General features: G+C 44.4%; 1 protein-coding gene across 2 annotated transcripts in view; it reads left to right on the forward strand.

Annotated features, from left to right (window-relative positions):
* The window catches only part of LOC123747601 (cell adhesion molecule Dscam2), a 112,167-nt gene that overhangs the window by 31,233 nt on the left and 67,716 nt on the right, over nt 1-13,218 (forward strand). The window lies entirely within an intron of this gene.

Raw genomic sequence — 13,218 nt, forward strand, 5'->3', positions numbered from 1 at the left:
CTCTCTCTCTCTCTCTCTCTCTCTCTCTCTCTCTCTCTCTCCAAGGAGTTCAAGCAGGCAGTAAAGGGCTGAGATAAAACGTCTTGACATGGGCTATTGTTAAACTCGGGCCGACTTGTCCATTTGTATTCTGGAGGGCACAAGAGGCTCCTGTACTCCCCTCTCTTCTCACCCAAAATATGGCTGTCTCCATGATTTTTTTTTTTTTTTTTGCGTTCAAGGGAATCGTTTCTACTTTTTGCTTCTTTCCCCAGTTTCTGACTGACTGTCTGTGTCTGTCTTCTCTCTCTCTCTCTCTCTCTCTCTCTCTCTCTCTCTCTCTCTCTCTCTCTCTCTCTCTCTCTCTCTCTCTCTCTCTCTCTCTCTCTCTCTCTCTCTCTCTGTCTCTCTCTGTCTCTCTCTCTCTCTCTTTCTCTCTCTTTTGGTATGATAGAGAATAAGGACATGAATCATTGCTTTAAACCGGTGGCTAGAAAGGCGGTATCCAAGAGCCAATGTTTGCTTATGCAGACACAAATAGGTGAGTACACACACACACACACACACACACACACACACACACACACACACACACACACACACACACACACACACACACACACACACACACACACAGTCTTCATTATTCTATTTTTATAGAATTCGGCTTCGGCTCGCGTAACAGTCTCCTGTGACGGAGGTGTTGTTTTGTGAGAGGTGAACGTCCCAGCCCCGACCACAGGTGTGGGTTGGGGGGGTATAGACCTGCTTCCCAACCCTGACTACAGGTGTGGGTTGGGGGGTATATAGACCTGCTTCCCAACCCTGACCACAGGTGTGGGTTGGGGGGGTATAGACCTGCTTCCCAACCCTGACTACAGGTGTGGGTTGGGGGGGTATATAGACCTGCTTCCCAACCCTGACCACAGGTGTGGGTTGGGGGGTATAGACCTGCTTCCCAACCCTGACTACAGGTGTGGGTTGGGGGGTATATAGACCTGCTTCCCAACCCTGACCACAGGTGTGGGTTGGGGGGGGGGGGTATAGACCTGCGGGCCGGCCCCGACCACGGAGAATAAATTGAAAACTTGATATTGAAACATCTAAGTGAGTCAGGGATTGTGATTCAGGGGAAAGGGTAAGGAGGGTCGACTCTCTTGGTCGGAAATGGGGAAGGAATGGGTCGATTGTGGCAGGTCGTTAAGAGGGAAGGGGGGTCGTTTGAGGAATACCCGGAGGGAGGATGATTGTGAGACAGACCCGCGGGGGGAGGGGGTTGATTGTGAGGGAGCTTCGAAAGCCAGCTCTTTCAAATCATTACGGAATTCTAACATCTCTTTGTTAATTTCGCCGAACAACGTACCGGTTTGTATTGCTTTTGTTTCGACTCGATGAAAGAGGACTAGATTGCGGTGGTTTGACCGATAGCGGATCCAATGCTGGTGGATTGTGGTAGCAGTGAATTCGAACGTGTTTCGCAAATGGGAGAGAGAGAGAGACTGTTTGAATGGTGTTCGATTTATGGGCTGGTACAGTTGTGTTATTCTATATTTACCTGAGAGAGGTGCATTGCAATTTCTCATGCATGAACAATGGATGCATTTACTAGTATGTTGAGAGTCGGGTGATAGACAGTTTTAAATGAAGTTATATGTCTATATGTTAGCTTAGGTTAGGTTGGGATAGGTTGGATAGTTAGGCATCGTCAGTGCCTCGTCTGAGTGGCCCACACCTTGAGTGCCTGGTCTGAGTGCCCACACCTTGAGTACCTGGTCTGAGTGCCCACACCTTGAGTGCCTTGTCTAAGTGGCCACACCATCGCTTGAAGCATTAATTCATTTTCGTATCATCTTTCGCCAAAAGCGATGCGCTCACTCGTCCTGATAACATAGCTTCATTTTGTTAATAGCATTATTGCAAGTTTTTAGTGCTAGCACTGTGACGGTGCATTGCTGGAAGTTACGTGTTGTGTGTGTGTGTGTGTGTGTGTGTGTGTGTGTGTGTGTGTGTGTGTGTGTGTGTGTGTGTGTGTGTGTGTGTGTGTGTGTGTGTGTGTGTGTGTGTGTGTGTGTGTGTGTGTGTGTGTGTGTGTGTGTGTGTGTGTGTGTGTGTGTGTGTGTGTGTGTGGAGAAAAATTTGTCATGTCAACAATGATTCTTCTTTATGAAAGAGTAAATTACCACCTGGGAGAGCCCGAGGGGGGGGGAGGTGTTTGTTGCAGAGGCAATGTGTTCGTGTTCTGTGTGTATGTGTGTTCGTGTTCTGTGTGTATGTGTGTGTGTTCGTGTTCTGTGTGTATGTGTGTGTGTTCGTGTTCTGTGTGTGTGTGTGTGTGTTCGTGTTCTCTCATGGTATATGCTCCCAGTTCGTCTATACATTACTTATAGTGTATATATAATGTATATAGATATGTGTATATATAATGTATAGTGTATATATAATGTATATAGATATGTGTATATATAATGTATAGTGTAGATATAATGTACATACTTAAACTTGTGACTGCAACGCAGAAACAGGTGGGGGGGGGGGGGAAACGTCTCCTTTCACCTCATGCACCTGTTCACCTCTAAGTAAACTAGGGGTACCTTTCAGCTGTTGTGGATTGAATCTTGAGCAATGGTCAGTAGTTAGCTTATTGGGACGATAGAGTTACGGCCACACACACGCACGCGTCTCACACGCGCGTGTGTGGGGGTTGAACATTGTTGAACGATGTTGTGAACATTGTTTACATGTAACACCTTGAGATAGGATGTAGGTTACATCCGAAAATATGTGTTTTTTTTAATACACTTGTACATATGTACGAGGGTGGCCTCGTAGCCTGGTGGATAGCGCGCAGGACTCGTAATTCTGTGGCGTGGGTTCGATTCCCGCACGAGGCAGAAACAAACGGGCAAAGTTTCTTTCACCCTGAATGCCCCTGTTACCTAGCAGTAAATAGGTACCTGGGAGTTAGTCAGCTGTCACGGGCTGCTTCCTGGGGGTGGAGGCCTGGTCGAGGACCGGGCCGCGGGGACACTAAAGCCCCGAAATCATCTCAAGATAACCTCAAGATATATTGGGGGGAGGGGGAGATTTCCTGTACCTTCAATCAGTTTAATTAATTCGAGACTTTAATTTGCACTATGGAGCTTTCATGGTGTAAAGTTCTCACGCAGTAAAGCTCTCTCACAGTAAAGTTCTCACGCAGTAAAGCTCTCTCACAGTAAAGTTCTCACGCAGTAAAGCTCTCTCACAGTAAAGTTCTCACGCAGTAAAGCTCTCTCACAGTAAAGTTCTCACGCAGTAAAGCTCTCTCACAGTAAAGTTCTCACGCAGTAAAGCTCTCTCACAGTAAAGTTCTCACGCAGTAAAGCTCTCTCACAGTAAAGTTCTCACGCAGTAAAGCTCTCTCACAGTAAAGCTCTCACGCAGTAAAGTTCTCTCACAGTAAAGTTCTCACGCAGTAAAGTTCTCTCACAGTAAAGTTCTCACGCAGTAAAGCTCTCTCACAGTAAAGTTCTCACGCAGTAAAGCTCTCTCACAGTAAAGTTCTCACGCAGTAAAGCTCTCTCACAGTAAAGTTCTCACGCAGTAAAGCTCTCTCACAGTAAAGCTCTCACGCAGTAAAGCTCTCTCACAGTAAAGTTCTCACGCAGTAAAGTTCTCTCACAGTAAAGTTCTCACGCAGTAAAACTCTCTCACAGTAAAGTTCTCACGCAGTAAAACTCTCTCACAGTAAAGTTCTCACGCAGTAAAACTCTCTCACAGTAAAGTTCTCACGCAGTAAAGTTCTCACGCAGTAAAGCTCTCTCACAGTAAAGTTATCACGCAGTAAAGTTCTCTCACAGTAAAGTTCTCACGCAGTAAAACTCTCTCACAGTAAAGTTCTCACGCAGTAAAGCTCTCTCACAGTAAAGTTCTCACGCAGTAAAGTTCTCACGCAGTAAAGCTCTCTCACAGTAAAGTTCTCACGCAGTAAAGTTCTCTCACAGTAAAGTTCTCACGCAGTAAAACTCTCTCACAGTAAAGTTCTCACGCAGTAAAACTCTCTCACAGTAAAGTTCTCACGCAGTAAAACTCTCTCACAGTAAAGTTCTCACGCAGTAAAACTCTCTCACAGTAAAGTTCTCACGCAGTAAAACTCTCTCACAGTAAAGTTCTCACGCAGTAAAGCTCTCTCACAGTAAAGTTCTCACGCAGTAAAACTCTCTCACAGTAAAGCTCTCACACAGTAAAGCTCTCACAGTAAAGCTCTCTCACAGTAAAGTTCTCTCACAGTAAAGTTCTCTCACAGTAAAGTTCTCACGCAGTAAAGCTCTCTCAGTAAAGCTCTCTCACAGTAAAGCTCTCACACAGTAAAGTTCTCACGCAGTAAAGTTCTCACACAGTAAAGTTCTCTCACAGTAAAGCTCTCACAGTAAAGCTCTCACAGTAAAGCTCTCTCACAGTAAAGTTCTCTCACAGTAAAATTCTCTCACAGTAAAGTTCTCACGCAGTAAAGCTCTCTCAGTAAAGTTCTCTCACAGTAAAGTTCTCACGCAGTAAAGCTCTCTCACAGTAAAGCTCTCACACAGTAAAGCTCTCTCACAGTAAAGCTCTCACAGTAAAGCTCTCACACGCGGTAAAGACAAAGGGCTTTAATGCTCATACCTCGCTGAACGGGGAAAATAATTACCCAAATTAATTTTCTGAACCTCGGCCATCGAGTTAATTTCAAATATAACGCTTGGTTTAATTATTAATTAAATACAAGTCTGCCCTAAAATATACACACACACACACACACACACACACACACACACACACACACACACACACACACACACACACACACATACACACATACACACATACACACACACACGCACACGCGCACACACACACACAAAAAATAGTGTTTATATTTGCGTGTCGGCTGGCGATTAAAAATTCATGATATTAATAATGTTAATAATGTTTTTTTTTGTTTTTGTTTTAATGGAAAGAGAGTTGAGAGAGAGAGAGAGAGAGAGAGAGAGAGAGAGAGAGAGAGAGAGAGAGAGAGAGAGAGAGAGAGAGAGAGAGAGAGAGAGAGAGAGAGAGAGAGAGAGAGAGAGGGACGTCATATTGTTTATGTTCACGTTGGATTCAAGTCGCTTCGTACACAAGACGATACGCGAACGAATTTTAAAACCTACCTAAGCTTACTTAGCCTAACCTGAACTATAAGGCAAACTAACCTAACCCAACCTAAACAGTCTAACCTGAGCTAATACAGCCTAGCCTAATAATACATATAGCATATTTCTCTTAATATAGCAAACAGAAAACGAGCTTTGTCGAATCGCCTTGCGTGTACGATTCGACCGTATCCAGTTACCATCCGGTCATGCGTTCGTAAAGTGGATTTACCGGATTCTAGACGATCTGGTGAAGGTAATCCAGTTCCGGCTCGAAAACGTGATCAGTTTAGCCCTCCCAGACCAACGGTTTCACTGCCCCATTACCTCGCGAACGGCTAAATTAGGATATCTAGCTGATAGAACTACCTACCTCCCCTGGGAACGACTGAATTGCTCTCAGTTGCTGCGTATTACGTGTCATTATTCCTTTAGCAGCAAGATTGCCAACCTGTTTCCCCTGCCAACATCTTATTTTAGCCTAAAGATGGTTATATATGATATATATATTCTTCAGGATATCATTTCCCTGAGGAATGATTAAATGTTGGCCAGGCCACGCACTAGAAGGTGAAGGGACGACGACGTTTCGGTCCGTCCTGGACCATTCTCAAGTCGATTGTGATACTTTAGCCACGCTATTGTGACATATCTCCTGCAAATGTTTAAATGTTTTGTGTGTGTATATAATATCAGTCGCTGATGAATGTCTATATCACGATCTCACTTGCGCCGTGAACGGCTCTCTTACGATCCTTTTATGGGTTGCTCTTACGACCTGCTAGATCGTAAAGGTTGCTCCTGTAAATTATTTAGCCGTTCTCAGACACTCGTAAAATGCAACCTATTTCCATCAAGTGTTGCAAACACATTTTTTGTTCGTTGATGTTACTGTTGTTGTTTTTTGCTTGTAGTTGTTTGTTTGTTCTCGGTATATATTGACACTTTATAGCTCAGTTATGTTTGAATTTTTATTTTTTTTATTTCTTTGTTTATTAGTCTCTTGTGCACTCACTTATATGTGTGATTGCTGGGGGGTTGGGCTTTAGCTTTTGGGTCGCGCCTCGGGTTATTTAGATAGGTGTTGTAGATGATTTACGAGTTCCTTCACTTCCCTCTCTCTCTCACCTTCACTCTCTCTATACTCTCCCTCGCACCTCTCACACACCCTATCCTCCACTCCCTCTATCCCTTCCCCCCTGTCCATCCTGGCTCCCTTACGGGCCATTAGTCCATGTCTGGCACCTGTCCCCCCACTAAGCTGTCTCTTAGAATTTGTTCTTTCATACAACATCTGATTCTCTCTCTCTCTCTCTCTCAGCTGACCGGCGCCTTGGGGGGCGGGGTGAATATTGCTGTTATGGGTCTGTTGGTGGTCATTTCCTCTTTATCTTTATTTTTCTTTCTCTGTCTCTGTCTCACTCTGCTTCTCTTTCTCTCTCTCACTCCCTTTCTAAACCTCCTTCCCCCCCCCCCTCGGGTCCCCCCATACACAGAACTCTCCCCTGAATTCTTTTGGAGCAATTTCCAACCACTTTTAAAATTTCTCCATCTCGCTCTTCTGATTTCCCACACTAAAGTCTGTCTCCATTAGCAAATCGTAAATTTTTTCATTAAATGCAAACTGGATGGTTATATGAGTGAGTGTGAGAGAAGAGAGAGAGAGAGAGAGAGAGAGAGAGTGAGAGAGAGAGAGAGAGAGAGAGAGAGAGAGAGAGAGAGAGAGAGAGAGAGAGAGAGAGAGAGAGAGAGAGAGAGAGAGAGAGAGAGAGAGAGAGAGCAGGAGTGTAAAGTGCTCAATCCCCACAGACATATTGGTTCCGTTTTCTTTACAAGTATTACCTGTTCCCATTCAAGCTTCACTCCCCATCTCTAGAATTTCATTAAGCTTGCCAAGGAAGATTTGAAGCCAGGGAAATGCAGTATGGGGTAGCTGAATTCTGGCTTCAGATATTGTTTACAAAATCGTGTGTGTGTGTGTGTATATATTTATTTATGTAGTAAGCAAAATATTTTCACTAAATAGCGCTCCCTAGTCTAACTAACATATACTAACGAACGTGTTATATGCGTTATATACGTACGTGTATATCTATACAAACTTAATGGAGTATATTGAATTTGTTCGGTGGCTGTATAATCATTCACTATTTCGATTAGGTCTATATATACTCTCTCTCTCTCTCTCTCTCTCTCTCTCTCTCTCTCTCTCTCTCTCTCTCTCTCTCTCTCTCTCTCTCTCTCTCTCTCTCTCTCTTTCTCTCTCTCTCTCTCTCTCTCTCTCTCACCTCCTCCCCCCCCACACCCCCTCTACCGCCACGAGGACCGAATCTTCCCTCGAAAATCCTTTACGAAAAATTTAAATGTCTGCACCAGACGCCTTTCTTCGAAATCCAATTTTGGCGTTCGCGACATTCTTAAGCGTTGTTCTTGAAGAGGGCGCAGCTGGGGTTGGCTTAGTAGGGGATAATGGGCGTGTTTATGGTGTAGGGAGGTACTCACTTAGTTGTACTTGCGAGGGTTGAGCTTTGGCTCTTGGGTTCCGCCTCTCGACTGTCTCTCATTAAGAGCTCATTAAGCCGGAGCTCTCTCAGCTGGTGAAAGAGATTCTGGAGCCTATTGGACTCTTATCAGATGTAAACATTTGACATGTGTGGGTGTATTCACCTATTTGTATTAGCCTATTTTTGCTTGAAGGGGTTGAGCTCTGCTCTTCCGGCCCGCCTCTCAACTGTTAATCAATCAACTGTTACTAACTACTAACTAACTAATTAGTTTTTTTGTTTTTTCCTCCACACACACACACACACACACACACACACACACACACACACACACACACACACACACACACACACACACACACAGACACACACACACACACACACACACACACACACACACACACACACACACACACACACACACACACACACACACACACACACACACACACACCCAGGAAGGAGCCCGTAGCAGCTGTCTAACTCCCAGGTACCTATTTACTGCTAGGTAACAGGAGCATCAGGGTTAAGCATCCTCTGCCCATCTGTCTCCGCCGGGGGCGGGGATCGAACCCCGGTCCCTAGGTCCACGAGTCTAGAGCGCTGTCCACTCGGCCACCCAGCCCCCCAGGTGTGTAGTGGTGTAGATGTTGTCAACACCTGTATTGGGTTGGTTACAGGTGTTAGGGAGGTTGTTCACTGTCCTGCTGGGAGGGTGAGCCGTCGTTGTAGGTGAGTGTTATTAGGTCTACTCTCTGCCTTCCTTATCGCCCTGGGGGGCCAAGATTCACGAAGCAGTTACGCAAGTACTTACGAACGTGTACATCTTTCCTCAATCTTTGACGGCTTTGGTTACATTTATTAAACAGTTTACAAGCATGAAAACTTGCCAATCAACTGTTGTTATTGTTATAAACAGCCTCCTGGTGCTTCTGAGCTCATTAACTGTTTAATAATTGTAAACAAGGCCGCCAAATATTGAGAAAAGATGTACAGGTTCGTAAGTGTTTGCGTAAGTGCTTTCGTGAATCTGGCCCCTGGTCTTCGTCCTGTCCCAACGTCGTTATTTTTAATGCTGTTGACCAGTCCGTTAAACCTGCGAAGTATACAACATTATACCCACTATAATATTTACATTTTCTGAGCATCGGCATCGAGGGGTTTGGTGGGTTGTTTGGGCTCGTGCGTGTCTAGTGAGGCAAGACAATTGCGTTTATTACGGTCTGTTAGAGCTTGAGATTTAATTACGGGATCACCATAGCCCGTGCTACATGGATACTTCGTTCTGAGTAGCTAAATCTATGACAACAACAACGTGAGAATCTTGTTTATAGTGGACAATCCTCGGAGGGTCGTAGTGCTAAGGGCCCCGGGTTCGATTCCCGGCCGAGGCATAAACACATAGGAAGTTTCATTCACCCTAGTGAAAGAAATTCACTCAGCGTCGTGAGTGAACGACCCTGCGTAGACTGGATTGCTTCAAGAGGCTCCAGGAACCGGTTGATGATTCATCCGGTTCCTTCGGAGCGTCTTGAAGGATGTAGCGGTTCTCCAGCACCATTTAAACCTCTGTAGAATGAATTGGCTGTATAGAACCCCGTCCTCAGACTCCATTCCACCCAGCGGCCCACCTCACACACACGCATTCGCCAATTTTAATCCATTGTTCATTCAAAATTGAAATTTTCTCAAATCTTAATTAATATCATTATGTATTTGCATATTGTGCATACTTAGGCCTAAGTATGGTTAGGTGTTGAGGCTCTGTTGGCAATAATTTGTTTTTGTAGTGCGTGGGTGAAGCATTTACAAAGTTGCGATTCGAACAGAAGTCGTCAGCGATGCACTGTTCGGATAAATGTTCGACCTTCCGTTCGTTAACATGTCTATAACAGTCTAGTTCTGTACGAAAAACTATAACCCAAGTGTATGAACAGTCTGTTTATGACCCCTGACCTTTGAATGGTAAAATTGCTCATATTAAGAGAGATTAGCTTATTTGATGGTGTTTGAAAACTGTTTTTGTTTTAATATAATGAAAAATGCGAACAAGAATTGAAGCTGGTGAGATATATGTTTGGATGGCGAGGGCTTATACCTTGTTGGTGTTTTAAAAGTGTTGGTCTTAGTGTATTCACCTAGTTGTATTCACCTGGTTGTGTTTGCGAGGGCTGAGCTCTGCTCTTTGGTCCCGCCTCTCAACTGCGCGCGCGTGTGTGTGTGTGTGTGTGTGTGTGTGTGTGTGTGTGTGTGTGTGTGTGTGTGTGTGTGGTAGCTAAGAGCTGCGCATGTTTGTGGGATTTGTTGATTTTTATTTGCTTTCCCCAACTCTAGTGTTGGGGGGGGGGGTACCGGAAGGGGGGGGAAGGGGGTATATCGCCCTTCCCCCCTTCTCTCTCTTCACAACAACCCTTTTCTTCTCCTAACTGCCTATTATATCCTTTTTATTCTGTCATTCTCTCTCCTTTCTCCATTCACTTTTCCTCTGTTCCATCATCCCTCTATATCCCAGGTCTCTACCCTCCGCTCTCTACACTACTCTACTCTCTACTCCTTGTATGACAATGGAAATACAAACCTATATTGTATCTAAGTGTTGGTCACCGTTATTAAACAGCAAGTATCGTTAAGTAGTGAAGCAGTAGAATGATCTCGGGTAACGAGAGGAGTGCCGCAAGGGTCAGTCCATGGACCCCCAGCGTCTTAAATACACTTGAGATCTACATCTGCAAAAGATTCGAATGTACCCATTGAAGTGCTCAAAAGACAACCATCGCTAAAGGTCCGGGGCCCAAGAGCTGAAGCTCACATAGCCAATTATCCTCCTCGGGGACACATGCGGGAAGCGTTGTTAACTGTGCTTGTTGCATGAAAGGAAAAACATTACAATACTTGCTCTTTAAGACAGTAAATAAGTAATACACTTTTACGGGGAAACTGCAAACATATATACTGAATCATGAGTAGCCTCCATGAAGGCGGGGTCCAGGAGCTGAAACCCTCCCCCCTGTATAGTCAGTGACCTTTTCTAGTCTCAAATGGAGAAGCCATACAAGGGTTGATTGAATTCTGTTCAAAGGTGTCTGACCTGATAGCTGACACACTCACACACACACACACACACACACACACACACACACACACACACACACACACACACACACACACACACACACACACACACACACACACGCACGCACACACACGCACACACACACACACACACACACACACACACACACACACACACACACAAACACACACACACACACACACACACACACACACACACACACGCACACACACACACACACACACACACACACACACACACAAACACAAACACACACATATTTATGCATCTATTTATTGATTTACGTAATTATTTACTTTTTTTAAGTGCGCGTGGAAACACAGCAAAGATATAAATATGCAGATACTTTTTGTATTGGGTTCAAAATAAGGTCAATTCATTAAATAAATAATTACAGTGTGTCAGAATACAGTGCAGTTTGACGGGCACAATTGGAGAGGCAGACGCCCTGTCAGACACACAGACAGGTGCAACAGACAGTCACACATAAAGAGATATAGACAGTTAAACATGAGCAGAGAAACTCGTACCCACAGATTAAACAGACATATCTGTCCATAGACATGTAGACAGGATGAGGCGCTTCCAACCAAAAACAGACAGGGGTTTGCTGACAGGCAGATAGACTTGCAGACTCAGGCAGATAGACTTGCAGACCCAGGCAGATAGACTTGCAGACCCAGGCAGATAGACTTGCAGACCCAGGCAGATAGATTTGCTGACAGGCAGATAGACTTGCTGACAGGCAGATAGACTTCCAGACTCAGGCGGATAGATTTGTAATACACAGGGAAATGGAGGTAAAGAGAGGGAGAGAGAGAGAGAGAGAGAGAGAGAGAGAGAGAGAGAGAGAGAGAGAGAGAGAGAGAGAGAGAGAGAGAGAGAGAGAGAGAGAGAGAGCGAGAAACAAATCTAAGAACGATGTATTAAAACACTGAGGAACGCGCTGAAATATACCCATAGTTCCAGCCCCGCTCCTGTGCCAGGTAAGTCCACTTCGGGCTCGCCATAGACCGTACTGAACCTTAAACAAACAACAAACAACGCTGAAATAAAGAGGCGGGGTGCAGAAGAACTGCTGGGAAATTGGACGCTGCTGTGATGGCAACACTTAAGCCCTCTAGTGGAGAAAGATTTAAGAATTCGTGAGCCATTAACAGGGAAACCGCTCTCTTAAAAGTGGAGTAATGGTACCCCCTTAGCTGAATATCTGTGCCCTTAATAGAAAGACTTTGGCCCTTAAAGTTGGGTTAAATACCTTTAATGGAAGGAAGATCATGTACTCTAAAAAGATAGGGGAGGGGGGGGGGATGTTCCCATTATGGAGGGGATGTAATGGTCTTTAGCCCCTATTATAGACTGAACCATTGTTAAGGATTCCGTCCCTGAAAAGCCTTTTATTGTCGTAGTCGACCCCTTTTACTCTATTAACATTGGAGCCTTTCTGTTTAAGATTCCTTTATTCCATTAGAAAAGGGGGAACGTCCCTCATTGTAGGGTCCAACCCCCTCGGGTAATGAGCCAGCTAATCGGTTTAAGGGTCATCCCATTAGTCCATCTCATCGGTTAAGGGTCCAAACCATCGGTTAAGGGTCCAAACCATCGGTTAAGGGTCGAGCCTTTTGTTAGGGAGTTCTCGCATCTCTCTCATTAATATCGAACCCCCTAATGGTGGGGTTCAGTCCCTTACATTAAGATTCAGTGGATAAGTTTACTGAATTTGTTGAACCCTTAATGGAACCTTAATACTTGAACCCCTAACCAAGTGCTTGACAGTGTCACTGGTTGGTTGAACCCTTTACAGAGAGGTTTAAAGAGAGGCAATCCTATATGAAGAGATTTTAGTAGAGGTATTAGCCTATATAAAGAGGTTTAGTGGAGGATTATTTTTCCATTAGAGGAAGGTGAGTTAAGGGGGTATTAACCTTACTAATAGGAGAGGTTTATTATGGAGGTAAACTCTTAATGGTAATGGTCAGCTAAGAGGAGGTTGACACCTTGATATAGAGTCAAACTTTGATATAGAGTCACTTCTTGATATATAAATTCACACCTTGATATAGAAGCTGACTTGTGGGGTTCAGCCCTTTACTGAGTCGTATATTTAGGAACTCAGCCTTTAGTATGTGGCTTGAATATACTTATGTTGTATATCCGATATAATTTGTGTGATATACTTTTTAACAACAATCTTTCATAGGAAAATAATTCTCAGGCGTCGTGGTGATACGTTTTGGCTTTAAACAAGACCCCAGAACGTAAAGTTGAGATTATTTAACTTTTGTCGTTTAAAACGACAAGTTAAGGACCAAGTTAATAAGTTTGTTATGTGAAGTTGTTGTCACTTTAAGTTAGACTTAAGTATTCAAGTGGTGGTTTGATTTTGTTAGTGATTACATGTGGAGGATTCACACTAACCCATCCACAGACTATCCTCGTCCAAGCTGTGACAGTCCCCCTTAACCTATCCTCGCTCCATGCAGGTCGGCGT

This window comes from Procambarus clarkii, chromosome 70 (assembly GCF_040958095.1).
Source record: "Procambarus clarkii isolate CNS0578487 chromosome 70, FALCON_Pclarkii_2.0, whole genome shotgun sequence".
NCBI classification, from domain to species: domain Eukaryota; kingdom Metazoa; phylum Arthropoda; class Malacostraca; order Decapoda; family Cambaridae; genus Procambarus; species Procambarus clarkii.